A 15749-nucleotide genomic window follows, 5' to 3' on the forward strand; every position below is an offset into this window, starting at 1 on the left:
AGATGTTGATCTAAACCTAATCTCTCCCATATTGTTCTCCAATTTTACCAGCAGTTTTTGTCAAATAGTGGATTTTTGTCCCAAAAGTTGGGCTCTTTGGGTTTATCATACACTGTCTTGTTGACATCACTTACACCAAGTCTATTCCACTGATCCTCCGTTCTATCTCTTAGCCAGTACCATATTGGTTTTTTTTTTAATTTTAAACCCTTAACTTTTTTGTGTATTGACTTATAGGTAGAAGATTGGTAAGGGTAGGCAATGGGGGTCAAGTGACTTGCCCAGGGTCACACAGCTGGGAAGTGTCTGAGGCCGGATTTGAACCTAGGACCTCCTGTCTCTAGGCCTGGCTCTCAATCCACTGAGCTACCCAGCTGCCCCTACCATATTGTTTTGATGACTGCTGCTTTATAGTATAGCTTAATATCTGGTACTGCTAAGCCACCTTCCTTAACATTTTTTTTTTCATTATTTCCCTTGATATTCTTGATCTTTTGTTCTTCCAAATAAACTTTGTTATAGTTTTTTCTAATGTAGTAAAAAAGGTTTTTGGTAGTTTGATAGGTATGGCACTAATAAGTAAATTAATTTGGGTAGAATGGTCATTTTTATTATGTTAGCTCGTCCTACCCATGAGCACTCAATGTTTTTCCAATTGTTTAGATCTAGTTTTACTTTTTTTTGGAAAGTGTTCGGACCCGTCGGACCAAATCTGAGCTGGATTGTCTGCTTCTTCACTCCTCCCAGCCCTCAGCCCTCAGCCTTCTCTTCCCTCTCCTCCTGGGAGAAATTCCCCAGAATCCTCTGCTGGTTTCAACTGCCAACAACTGCCTTCTCCTCCTTTGGTTTCATCTCTTCTGCACAAAAATCCATCCTTACAGTATCCCGGTTTTGTGTGATGGGACTTTTCCCAAAAGTTTCACTTAATTCATGCATCACTATTTCCTATTCCTATCTTATGTGTCTTATCACTATACTAATTGTCTATCTATTCCTTTTCTAAGATGGGTTTTGGAGAGGTTGGTAGGGGAACGAGGTTGCAATTTATATAACAATATTTCCAAGGTGTAAAACAATTTTGTAACAAGAAAAGTTTTCCATTGGACACAATATTTAAGTTTACAGTGTAACAATTTTCCTATCCTTAAACTCTTCTAAGTTATTATTTAACCCGTCTATGATTTTAACAGAATTTTAATTTGTTTATACTTCGAATGTATAAGTCTATCAAGTAATGCAATACAACCATCTTATTATTCCTAGCTATTATCAAATTATTTTTAAACTACCTATGTTTTAAATGCAGTTAGTTTTTATAAAATTTACATTATTTACAGTATGATACATTTGTACAAGCATAAGTCCTGCATATTCGATGTTAGTTAATCAGACAAGAAAATAGTTTAATCTCCTTATGTGGTTAAAAAATCTTATGAGACTTGCAACTATTTACATTATAGACATATATGTATATTTTTTGTATTGAAACAATCTTCAGACACTCACTTATTTACACAAGGTCTCGACTAGATATCAGTTTTGTGTTGTGTTTTGTGTTCTCTTTATGTACTGTGCATGCAAAATACTCACTCTTGTTTTCACAGTTGTCAGTTTTCTCCAAGTTGTCTGTAGATTTCTCTTGTACCTTGATGCTATGTACTGTGATTGCATTTTCCCTAAAGTGTGAGGTTAATTTGTGTTTTGTGCTATCGTTGCACCAGTCTTACATAAACTGTTTCCTTCTGTCCTCTTCTTTCTGCAGTTGTCCATTTTTGCAAAGTTCAAAGTTCAAAAGTTTTTTAAAGTGTTCTTTTTTGTTGGACAGTTCTTGAACTTTTCCTTCAGCTTTGATGATTCTCTTTTTTGTTCTTTCCTTCATTTTTTCTCTGTTGTTGTTATAGTGGCTTATCTGTCATCTACATCTTGTTGGACAGGATCTCTCCTCTGGCACTGGAACTTATGGTGTAGATGTGTTATGTTAATTTTGTGTTTTGCAATGATTTTGTGTTTGCAATAATTTTGAATTTTAATCCTCTATCCTCGCACTTTCTATAATTTGTTTATCTTGATCTGTTTCTAGGTGTTCTGCAATTGTGTGTTTCTTTTCAGGTTTCACATACGTCACGTGAAACCACAAATCTCTTCCTTTTACTTTTACACTTGTAGGGGTAATGAGCAAATTTTTATAGGGTCCTATCCATTTGGGGTCTGTTACTGATTTTCTTGTTAAGATTCTTATACACTCCCAGCCCTCAGCCCAAAGACCCTCTCCTCCTGGGAGAAATTCCCCAGAATCCTCTGCTGGTTTCAACTGCTAACAACTGCCTTCTTCTCCTTTGGTTCCATCTCCTCTGCACAAAAATCCATTCATACACTAGCTGTGTGACCCTGGGTAAGTCACTTAACCCCCATTGACTAGCCCTTACTACTCTTCTGCCTTGGAGTCAATCAAGACGGAAGGTAAGGGTTTAAAAAATAACTGAATTAATTTATTATGTTGAAGTATGAAGGTTGGGTGAGGTGAGTGGGGTTAGGTAGCCCTGCTCTGTCACAACAATTGAGGTCCTTGGTATCTGGCCAAGCCTTCTAGCTTTAACCAAGAGTTTTCACTCCCTCTCCTCTATCTGCTAGCTATGCTAAACCACAGACTGAAGGTTTATGAGGGTCTCTCTTAAATTGGCACAGGACAGGGCAATGAGTCTTCAGAGTTGGCCCAGCATACTGGTTGGGTCCACAGACCCCTGCTAGCCAATGGCAGATGTCTCAATTCTTTTTTGATGGTATAGTTAAGAAGCAGGAAACCAAACAAGTCTTTAGGGAAATAGAAATCCACAGAAACCCTCAGGTAGTCTTGATAGACTCCAGAGGTAGGGTAAAAGTCCTCTGTCTCCTCCAGAATTCAGAGATGAAGACCCTCTCCAAGGTTCTTTTCTCCCACAAGCCTCTGCTTCCAGCCACTGCTCCTGCCACTCAAGGTTGCTTTTCCAGAATTCCAAGCCTCTGTGCCAACTGCTCCTTACAGTAGCAACAGATGACTTTTTTTCACTTTTGAGATTGGAGGTCCACATTGTTTAGCTAAAGGATAACAAAATCTCTTAGTAGGCCCTCTTCAATCTATTCATTTGTTAAATATTAAAGTAGTACCATCAAGAAGCAACAATTCTATCATCTTTTTTCTTTATCTTCTCTAGTTTCTCACCAGCCAACACAGAAAAACAACATCTTTAGTTTCTCTTGGGTCATCATCACTCTTTAAAAAAAAAGTTTTTACTGATGTCTTCTGTTTCTTACATTACCATAGTTTTCCCCAGTATCTTTCTCCTCACTCTCCCAGAGAACTATCCCATGTAACAAACTATTTTTTTCAAAGAGGAAAAAATTAATGCAACTGGTTGATACATTTAAAAAGTCTGAAGACATGTACAATGTGTAACATCTGTGGACCTTCCACATCTATAAATGAGTGGGTTGGGGATGTCCTCTCATGTTTCTTCATTCAAGACCTGCTTGATCTTCATAATGTGGTTAAATTCACTTTTGATTTTTGGATGTAGGGCCATTTTTTCCATTTCCATTTTTTACCTTTACATTATATTTACTGTAATTTACTGTATCCATTGTTTTCTTGGTTCTGCTTGCTTCATTCTACATCAGTTTTTGTAAATTTTCTCATCTTTCTCTGTATTTGTCACATGCATTATTTCCTATAGCACAGTAATATTTCATTATATTAATGTATCATAATTTTTTAGCCATTCCCCAAACAATGGGAAGGCTATTAATCTTAATTTCTTTCTCCAGATTCACTTCTCACAAAATTTTCTTCATAAGATTTCCTCATAAAATAACAGTTAAGAAAGTTCTCACAGAAAAAAAAAACCAAACAACCCTCTTCTAACCTTCAGTTTCTTTGTTTTCTCCATAGTTTATCTCATAGTTCCTTCTAGATCAAAGATAAAACACTTGTTCCTAATGACTCCAAAAAACAATAATTTCCAATGTAACTTAGTGATTCTTCAAATCACTTCAAATGTTACAGGAGTAATAACAATGATGATAATAATAATGACAGAACCATTGCTCTTTACAACCTTGATATAACATTGATCCACAAAATTTAAGATTTTTAATAGATGTTGCCATACCATATACTTAAAATCTTCAAACTACACAGAAAAAAAAAAGATTTCATTACTCTTCAGGTTGTACTCATAACTCTCTGGACTTTCTCTCCCTTGGCAAAGAAACTTTTCACCCTGGAAGTTCACTTGGACGTCTCACATTGGAAGTACTCATCCCTGTGGCAGATTGGCTAGCTTCTCCAGCATCTCTGTTTTAAAGAGAACTCCCAGGTCAGCTGTACCTTCATTTCTCTCCAAGCTTTGCTTTGTATCCTCCCTACTTCTTTTCCCCTTGACCTTCATCTTCCTCAATCTCTTATTATATTTCTTTTATGTGTTGTCTTCCCCTATTAGAATGTAAACTCTTTGAAGGCAGGGACTATCTGTTTATATTTGAATTCTTTGTGTTTAACAGAGTTCCTAACATATAATAAGTCCTTAAATTTTTTTTCAGTTTAAATGCATTTAAAGGTTTTTTTTACATGTTGGTCCAATTTTTAATGGTCATTTTCTGATATTTTGCTATCCATGTTCTCTTTTTTCCCACCCCTCCCCTCTCCCAAAGACAGCAAATAAAACGATATAGGTTATACGTGTGTTATCATACAATATATATTTCCATGTTTATCATGCTGTGAAAGACTTACAACTGCCCAAACATAACACTGACCCACAAAAATTTAAAAATATTTGAAATACATGTCATCATGAAAATATTTGTAATTTAGTTTTAAGAAGCTGGATGGAGTAGTGGATGGAGCACTAGACTTGGAGCAAAGAAGACCTGAGTTCATATATTGCCTCAGATACTTATTAGCTATATGACTCTGGGCAAGTTATCCAATTTTTCTTGGTCTGGGAATCACCTGTAAGATGGGGATAGCAACTGCTTTAGAAGATTGTTGTGAAGATTAAAGGAAGTAAATAGGTAAAGCACTTTGCAATTTGTGTATTGCTATACAAATACTCATCATCATCATCATCATTATATATCGTTAAGCTATGAATAATATTCAAGATCTAGAGACAATAGAAAAACTAAAAATATGTGGGAAGGCAATAAGGTATGTATCACTCTCATCATCCTGTAGAGTACTAGAGTTATTATATATAGCTAGTAAATAAGTAGTCATGAAGAAGCCTTCTGAGGGGCCTTTCTTTTTCCTTTTCTTAAAATAAATGCATTATTTCTTTGTAACATTCATTAAACATTTTTTTGTTTTAAATTCTCTCTTTCAATCTACTTCCCACTGAGAAAGCAAGTAATATGATATCAATTGTACACATGAAATCATGCAAAACATTTTCAGAATACCCATGTTGCAAAAAAAGCAAGAAAAATAAAGTGAACATTTAAAAATTTTCAATCTGCTCAAAGTTTATCAGTTTTCTTCTTGGAGGTGGATAACATTTTTCATCCTGAGTCCTTTGGAATTGTCTTGGATCATCATATTGATCAGAATAGCTATATCTTTTACAACTGATCATCATTACACTATTGCTGTTATTGCTGTTAGGGTTCTTCTGGTTCTGTTCATTTCATTTTGTATCAACTCACATAAATTTTCCCAGGTTTTTCTGAAATAGTTCCCCTCATCATTTTTTATAAAACAATAATATTCTGACATAATCATATACTGTAACTTGTTCTGTCACTCCTCAATTGATGGGCAGCCTCTAAATTTCCATTTCTTCGATACCACAAAAAGAGCTGCTATAAATATTTTTTGTACAAATAGACCCTTTGCCTCTTTCTTTGATTTCTTTGAGATATAGACCTAGTAGTGATATTTATGGGTCCAAGAGTATGCAAAGTTTTGTAACTCTTTAGGCATAGTTCAAAATTGTTTTGCTAGAATGGTTAGACTTCATTAATCAATCAGTGTCCCTGTTTTTCCATTTCTCCTCTAGCATTTGTCATTTTGCTTTTCTGTCATGTTAGTCAATCTGATAGGTATGCAGTGGTACCTCAGAGTTGCCATAATTTGCTTTTCTCTAGTCAAGAGTGATATGGAGCATTTTTTCATATGACTATAGATAGCTTTGATTTCTTTTTCTGAAACTTCCAGTTCATATCCTTTGACTGTTAATCAACTTAATCCTATAAATTTGACTCAGTTCTATATGTATTTGAGAAATGAATCCTGTATCAGAGGAACTTGCTACAATCCATCCTACCCTCTTTTCCACCTTTCCTTCTATTCTTGGTTGCATTTGTTTTGCTTGTGCAAAAACTTTTTAATTTAATATAATAAAAATTACACATTTTACTTCCCATGATCCTCTCTCTCTCTCTTAGTTACAAATTCTTCCCTTATCTATAGATTTGATGGCTAAAATTTTCCGTGCTCCCCTAGTTTACTGATGACATCACTCTTTATGTCTAAATCATGCACCATTTTCACCTTATCTTGGTATATAGATGCAAATTACTTTTCAGTGAAATGGATAGAATTGTCTGTAGAGCTTATTTTAATTTTATAATTATTATTTATCACATAGCAAAAAAGTGTGTGGGAGAGAGTGAGAGAGTGAGAGCCAGTGAGAGAGAGAGCAAGAGAGAAAGTGTGCATATGTATGCGATTGTAACATGGAAATGGTAGGGTGGGATTCCTGCAAGATACAGGGTCAAGCCTCAACCCAGAATTCCAGGGGGCTACCCCTAGAGAACTCTGGGTAAGGGACAGTTGGAGGGCAGTTGGAGCAGTTGATTCCTGGGGGTTGAAGTGAGAAGGTTTCTCTGTTTGCTGATCCCAGTTATTGATTGCTTTGGAGGCCATTGTGGAAAAGCCATTTTCGTTCTCCTCTGCAGTTAGCCTGTTTAGTTGAATTAGACCTTTCCTGCAATAGCATTATTGTTACCATTTAGTTATTTTAGATGTTAAAGATTACCTCTCCCTCCAGGGGAGAGGGCCTGTTTCTACTTAACAGTTCAGGGCTTCCAAGATCTTATCCTAATCCTTGAAAACCCTCCCTTCTATCCCTTCCTCATTTTTATCAGTAAACCTTCATCTTTTGGGAGCAGTGCCTGTTTATTATTTTGGGAATACTCACATCCATCTTCAGCTAAGTTTCCTTCAGCTGTCTGGCCCATACAAGTCAGATTCGTCTAACCCTGATAACTACAAGACATCAAGCTTCTCCTACTACCCCTTAGTCAAACCTATGGGGAAAATAAGTTGAGGAAAGGCAACATCATTAGAGAATTGCCTTGCTCAGCCTTGCCAGAAGACATCAGTACAACCACCATTTCCAAATGATTTCTAACTGCTTGTTAGGAGTGGGGAGAAGGGAGCACTGAGCTAGGTTGTGCCCCTCCCTTTTCACTCAAGCCTGCCAGGGGAGGAGTGAGTCTAGCGAGATACTGATATCTGGACATCCCTTCAGCTTCCCAAATATCTATGTTAAAATCAATATAACAGTGATACATGAGCTACTTGGCTATCTAGGTGGAAGAGGGAAAGCCTGAGGTAGCCCAGCTTCCAGAGGCCTGCTCTGAGAGATGCCCCTTTCCAGGGTCTCTCTGATGGGAGGAAACAGACCTCAATCAGAACACGAGTTGGGTTTTCCAGATGCCAAGACCTTGTGGAGTTTCCCAGCAAGGTGGCTAGAGCCAGCTGATCTCTTTATTAAGTTCTTGCTTATAGATAAAACAAAAAGCTCCTTTGCACTCTAGACAAAATAAGGGAATACCCAATATAGCCTCAGGGAGAGACAGTTAGAGCTTCAGCCCTAAAATCAAATTGCATTTCAGTTGGGCTGAAAATCATTTCACAGAAAAATCCCAATTCGACGTTAATTTTCCACACCAGTTTAGAACCTTTCTTTTCTTTCTATCTTATCTTTTTCTCTTCCTACCACGTCTTTAAGCCTCACTCATGGTAGATGGAATAATAACTTCCATCAGGTCCCCCTTGAGTGAGTAGAGGAGAAACCAGACCTAAGTTGTCTCTTTTCATCTTTCTGTTCTATTCCAAGTGTTTGTATCTTCATATTAAAAGCTCAACTAGACGTAAAAGAATCAATCCAATTCCACATCCAAAAACATTAATTTGTTGGGTTTTTCTTTTCTTTCTGATATTCATTAAACCCACAGTGATTCATTAGGTTTCTGTTTGAATTTCTCATGCAACCAGTCTAGTTCTTTGTTGGTGAAGGCCCCCTTACTCCTCCCCAACCCCTACCCATTTCCTTCACAGGAAATCACCCATTCTTGAGAAGTAGTCATAAAATAGGTCTCTCTCTCTCTCTCTCTCTCTCTCTCTCTCTCTCTCAACCACAGATGGGAATTCCCTAGTCTCTTCCTTACTTTCACTGTCATTCCTCTGTCTCATAGCTCAGATCTTAGCAGAATATACCAAGATCAAAACTTTTGTAACCAGAACTTCTGGTTAAGAGACCATATAGTGGGCTTTTGTCTGTGGTTTGCCAATCTCCACCTCCATGAAGAGAGCTCTCTAGACTTTCACCACTGTCAACTGCATGAGCTGTCCTTTTTTCTTTGCATGGTTCCTCAAGACCTATTTAGTTCCTCTAGGTCCTAAATGAGATGAGCCAATTGTCTTTGAATCTCATGTTGATAATCTAGCTTCTGCTGGACAGTTAAGGATGCTGGTCTTGGTACTTAACTCTTCTGGACAGCTCCCTGTAGCACCTGTTCAGATAACTGATCCATCAGAGTAGGATGCCTATTCCCTGTTTTATTGAGAGGATTCCTCATATATAATGAATGGATTCTTGCCATTGGATGTCATAATGTAATATCTGGCAATCTGATCCTTCTGTTCTCTGATTTGCATTCTCCTATATCTTTTCTCCAACTCACCCACAATGTGAACCATGAAACTATCTAGTCGTAATTACCAATTATGTCAAATAGCAGAGGCACAACTGCTGCTGACACCTACTTAAATCAGGTTCAATTTTGGAATTAAATAAAGTATTTGTAAATCATTGAGCATTTAACAAAGGGGGATATATAATTAGCCCTAACATAGCAGGGATATGCACAGGGTACAAGGACAGTTAGCTTCTATAGATACAAGCCCCACTTCCTTGTCTCCACATGAAAACATGTTTGCTCAGTATGGCAGTGTATAGTGACTCACTTGTTCTTCAAACATTCACCAAATGGAAGAGACCTCAGCTCCATGTGAGTAAGATTAGGTAACCAGAAAGCTGTCAAAAGGGATAAAAACTGGGGGCAGCTAGGTGGCTCAGTGGATTGAGAGCTGTTAGAAATAAAATTTAGTTATTATATTTATATATTAAAATTATGTGGCCGCCAGGAATCAACAATTCAGGTTGATTCCGTAATTAAATCAGACCCAAGTCAGAATCGGGTTGAGGAGTTTATTTACAATCAGGAAGGTGAGTAGGGATAAAGAGAAGAGGGAGGTAGAAGACTAAATAAATGAAGCTGTAAGCCGCAAGGCCCAACAGCCGGATAGGCAGAGTTTAGAATTGGCCAACTAGGCCAAGGAAGCCAGCCTAACTTACCCACGTGACAATACAGAGTGTAATCTGTCTGTGGTCTCAGGAGATGCTTCTTCTTCCAGTTCCACACGGCAACTCCACCCACAGGAAGTTCACTCACTTACTTAAAGAGAATGTCTTTCATCACTTCCTGTGGTCCACCTCTAATTCAAATGGACAAATGGCAGTTTCTACATTGATTTGGACTGCCCAAAGGGCAGTCCCTTATTCTTGATTTGTTACTTATTGTCACGTGTGGGTAACTCGTCTCCCCTCCCCACTAAGGGAGGTGGGAGTGACATCATTAGCACGCCTAGGTCGAGTAGATTTTTGACTATTAAATGGGATCTGGCTATTCTATTTACACAATCCCCCCTGATGATCATTGGGTGCCTAGTCACCCCAAGTGATCATGTTACACAAACATCTTCTACCACAAAGGTCCTTCTAACTACAATAGTTAGAGATAAGAGGGAAATGGAAAAGAGAGAAAGCAAAACCAATGTTTTGCTAAGCGCGTTGACAAGAAACCAATTGGGGGCAGTCCCCAATCAGCATAACATGTACAATTAAGGTAACTGTTCAAAAACCCATCAGTCCATTCATTAGTACCCAAAGTTCGTTCTGGATCACTTGATGCAACAAAACCCCATCAGTTCAATCAATTGCAACCCAAAGTTCATTCTGGATCTCTTGATTAAACGTAGGTTCTTCAGGCATCTCTCTGCAAACAGTTCATTCTCTGGATTTAAGGAATCAGCAAGTTTCTTTCCCTGAGAATTTTCTCAAACAAAACCAAAAATTAAATCTTGGATATAATAAAAATACGATTAATCTTGAATTTTATAAAAATGTTGAGAGGGCAGTAGGGGTTGGGGAGGGGGCGGGATCGGTTGGGGGAAGGGAACGGGTTGAGGAGAGGGTGTGTCAGGAGCGCTTTCATAGGAGGAATCCTCGAAGGCGGAACTATTGAGGAATAATTCTCTCTTTTGTTGGAACTTTTTTATAAACTGTTTCCTCCTTCTTAAATGCTTAGCATGGTTTTTTATATAAGCTAGCAGTTGCTCTAGGCCTTCCTCCATATTCTCCATTCTCTTCTCCATCTTACTAAATCTCTCTGATTTAGTGTCATCCAGCTTCTCTGGCAGTTTCTTTTGAGAGAAGTAAAGATAAACTATTCCGCCTACTATGAGTATTATCACACTTACTATCACACCTACATACAGTGCATCAAACAATCCTGTAAGTGTATTTTCTGTTGTTCCTGTTCCAAAACAAATCAACGTAACAGTCCATAATATGGACTGGAACCAGAGTCTTATAGTTTGAATTCTAGTATATATTTCCGCAGTAATGCTTCGAAACCCCCACATTCTTACTCACAGTAGATATCACTAGTGGGCAAGGCCTTCCTCTTACTAAGGGTTGGGCTATAGAACTAGTTGTATTGTTTTGGGTCAAGACTTCCTTTTGTTCCTGCCTGGCTGAGGACAAAGGCTATAGCCTGAGGCTGAGTACTAGAGATAAAGCTCTTTGAGGGTAGCAGGGCTTTCTGCCTGAGGCAAAAGTTGGGAGTGTCTTTCAAAAGCTAATTTTGGTTCTGGGAGGCTCTATTGGATTATAAAGGTCTGAAGAATTTCTTTTCTTTAAAGTTATGTGCCTTCTACTGTGGGGGAAAAAGAAAATGCGGCTTTTTAAATTCTAGCTGGCCCCACCAGGCTTTTGCTTTTTCTAAAGGTTTTAAAACTAAAAGTACGGTTTGAAATAGAACAGAGTTTAAGCCTATTTGTAGCCTAAAAAAATTTACTCTCCCTAATTCTACTAAATAAGTCTAGTGCCTCCTGCTTCTATTTGGCTGCTTTTAAATCTTATTCAGGTGTGCTCCTGGCCTGGCTAGGAGAACTGAGCAGTCCTTCCCAGGTGTGGCCAAGGCCTCCTACTACGCTTAGTTCTTCCCTTAAGACGAAAAGGCAACCTAGCTAAATTTTCAGGGTCCCCAGGTTTTTTGATCTCACCAATCTAGCAGCTTTATATCGACCGAAGCTCCACGGCGTGCTGTGAGAAGGCTGACTTAAGGATAGGTATAAAGAAGAATTCAAGAAAATTCAGAAAGATTGAGGGAATTCGAGAGACCGAGTGGTCAGCCAATAATGTTAGAAATAAAATTTAGTTATTATATTTATATATTAAAATTATGTGGCCGCCANACGGCAACTCCACCCACAGGAAGTTCACTCACTTACTTAAAGAGAATGTGTCTTTCATCACTTCCTGTGGTCCACCTCTAATTCAAATGGACAAATGGCAGTTTCTACATTGATTTGGACTGCCCAAAGGGCAGTCCCTTATTCTTGATTTGTTACTTATTGTCACGTGTGAGTAACTCGTCTCCCCTCCCCACTAAGGGAGGTGGGAGTGACATCATTAGCACGCCTAGGTCGAGTAGATTTTTGACTATTAAATGGGATCTGGCTATTCTATTTACACAGAGCCAGGCCTAGAGATGGGAGGTCCTATTTCAAATCTGGCCTCATACACTTCTTTGCTGTGTGACCCTGGGCAAGTCACTTGACCTCCATTGCCTAGCCCTTACCACACTTATGCCTTGGAACCAATACACAGTATTGATTCTAAGACTGAAGGTAAGGGTTTTAAGAGAGAGAGAGAGAGAGAGAGAGAGAGAGAGAGAGAGAGAGAGAGAGACAGAGACAGAGACAGAGACAGAGACAGAGACAGAGACAGAGAGAGAGAGAGAGAGAGAAAAGCCAATTAATTTCTAGGGATGTCATTTTCTGTTTAGCAAAATGAAATCCTGCTGGGGGAAAGGGGAGGAACCCTCATAGATAAATGTATTATCACTTACTCCCTCACAGAATTTTTCCTAACATATCTTCATATCTTATATCTTCAGTCTTTCATTTTCCACAGGCTCTTTCACCTTTTATTCTAAACTTAGGTCTTCCCTCCATTAAAAGAAAAATAGCCCTTGATTTTATTTACCTAGGCCACCATTCTTTCTTTAGCCTCTCATCCATCACAAAACTTCTCAGAAGAGTAGTTTATCATATAGTGCCTTCATTTCCTCTACTGTCAATTCACTCTTTAATCCCAGGTGATTTGTTTTTCTTTTCCATCATTCTATTGAAATTGTCCTCTTCACACCACTAATGACTTTTTTTTAAAACCCTTAACTTCTATATATTGGCTCCTAGGTGGAAGAGTGGTAAGGGTGGGCAATGGGGGTCAAGTGACTTGCTCAGGGTCACACAGCTGGGAAGTGGCTGAGGCCGGATTTGAACCTAGGACCTCCCATCTCTAGGCCTGACTCTCGATCCACTGAGCTACCCAGCTGCCTCCCCACTAATGGCTTTTAGAAACATTTAATTTTTACTTTTTTTGTTCTCAATCACATATAAAAAGTTTTAACAATTGTCTCTTAATATTGAGTTTTAAATTCTTTTCCTTTTCCTCACCTCTGCCTCCTTGAAAGGGCAAGTTAATGCCTTTCTAATCAACAGATACTGAGATTTTTTTCTCATTCTTCTTTCTTTTCTCTGTGGCATCTGATGCTGATAATGACTTCCTTTTTCAAATTCTTTCCTCTTTTAATTTCCATGACACTATACTATCCTGGTTCTTGTCAGGCCTCTTGAATTGCTCTTTCTTGGATTCACTTCTCATATTTAGCACAGTACCTGGCACATAGTAGGTACTTAATAAATGCTTATTGACTGACTTGCTTTCTTTTTCTATATCATCAAACTAAACAATGTTTAAGAAGAAAAAATTAACTAAATAATGTTTAAAAAGAAAAAAATTAATATAATATTCTCTAGGCAGAAGTCTAATAGAAACAATGTTTAGTACTTTATCATTATTAGCACTACTTCAAGAGAGAAAAGAGAGAAAGAAGAGGGAGAAAAAGGGATAGAAGAGAGAAATGGCGAAAGAAAAAAGAGAAAAAAGGAGAGATAAAAAGAATAAAGAGAAAGGGAATAAAGGAAAAGAGAATAGAGAGAAGAAAAGGAGACAGAGACAGAAAGAGAGACAGAGAGAGCGAGCCCAATTGAATGTCTCCCCAGAAAGAAAAGTAAGTAAAAATAGATTTCATCAATTTTTTCTCTGAAAGTGGTTAGCATTTTTCCTCATGAACCCTTTGGAATTATCTTGAATCGCTGGATTGCTGAGAATAGCTAAGTCATTCAAAGTTGATCATCATACAATATTGCTGTTACTATGTACAGTGTTCTGGTTCTGCTTCACTTTGTATCAGTTCATGTAAGTCTTCCCAGGTTTTTTCTGAAATCAATCCTGCTTGTCATTTCTTATAGCACAACAGTATTCCACTACAATCATATACCAGAACTTGTTCATCCAGTCCCAAATTGATATGTATTTCCTCAGTTTCCAATTCTTTGCTACCACAAAAAGAGCTATTATAAATATTTTTTACAAATAGAGTTTTTGATCTCTTTGGGATACAGACCTGGTAGTGGTATGACTGGATCAAACAGAATTCATAATTTTAAAGCCCTTCACAGCTTCACCAACAGTGTATTAGTGTCCCAATTTCCCCACATCCCCTCCAATATTTATCATTTTCTTTTTCTGTCATATTTATCAATCTAATATGTGAGGTGGTATCTCAGAGTTGTTTTAACTTACTTTTCTCTAATCAAGAATGATTTGGAGCATATTTTCATATGTCTAAGATAGCTTTCATTTCTTCAACTGAAAACTGCCTTTTCATATCCTTTGACCATTTATCTGCTGAGGAAGGCTTTGAACTCTTAACTAACTATCTTGCCTTAGCTGCCCCTGCTTTAAACACTTGCTATCACCAGGTCATAGAGAATTTTTTCAAAGACTAAAGCACTGTTTGATACAAAAGACATTTTCTTTCTAAATTATCTACTCTTTTTTATCCTTTTTTTGCACCAAAGGTCTTAATTTTAGCCAAGCATAAAGCTTTACAGGGAAGGTAGTGAGTTCTGAACTACAGACATGGAAAATAGCCTATAATAATCCATGGACTGCCATGGATTATCTATGCTACCTTGGATGTGTGCTTTAGCTTCTATGAAATGAAAATGTTCTTATTTATAAAATGAAGTTACATTAGTAAATAATCTCTAAGGTTCCTTATACCTCTATAATGCATAGATCTTAGTTGATACAAATATGTGTAGGGAGAAAAGAATGAACATTTATAGACAGTGAATCACAAAACTGACCATGTTGTTACAAGTACTGCCTATTTTTCTCTCTACTAGTTCTGTTGTTAAAGTTTCCTTTTGTTTAAAAACTTGATGACCATTTTCTTCCATTCATTCTATTAAAGTCACTGCCCTTTTAACATGCAATGAAAATGCTCAAGGAATTTTCTTTGGCTTTTTTTCCCTTATGACTTGAATATTCTCCCTTCTCATCTTTACCTCATAATCAACCTAATAATTTACCTCATAATTATAAAATTAACTATGTCTGAACATTATAGGTGTAGTACTTCATTTTGTATTCAGATCTTAATTTTATAATTGAGGAAACTGAGGCTCAGAGAAATTGACTTTCCTAAAGTCACACAGCTTGCTAAGCATTAGAGGCTAGATCTGAGCCCTGGGTCCATCTTACTCTGAGTTAATTGTTCTTTATACATTTCCACACTGAGTCTCAAAATCTATTGATGCCAGCCAGTATTTATGGATGTTGAGACAATGTGAGTGTGAAATATAATTTATCTCACTGGAACTACCGTTCGATATCATAATTGCCTGCTGGACATCTGACTGCCCCATCAAATTCTAAAACTTAACATATCCAAAAATAAATTCATTATCTCTCCCTAAACTTGATCTTCTTTCAAACTCCTATTTTAAATGAATATGCTACCATTAATCCAATTATCTAGATTCAAAATCTCAGAATGATCTTTGACTTTTCTTCCTTGTTCAGCCTCCATCTACCACCTCGATTCGTCACCACCATTAACATTCACTTGCTTGCTAAGTATTTTGCCAACTCTACCTTCACTAAATCTTTTGGTTTCGATCTTTTCTTTCTGCTCCCATCACCATTACCTGGTTCAGTGCCTCATTCTCTCTCTCTCTCTCTCTCTCTCTCTCTCTCTCTCTCTCTCTCTCTCTCTCTCTCTCT

This window comes from Gracilinanus agilis, chromosome 1 (genome assembly GCF_016433145.1).
Source record: "Gracilinanus agilis isolate LMUSP501 chromosome 1, AgileGrace, whole genome shotgun sequence".
Taxonomy (NCBI): domain Eukaryota; kingdom Metazoa; phylum Chordata; class Mammalia; order Didelphimorphia; family Didelphidae; genus Gracilinanus; species Gracilinanus agilis.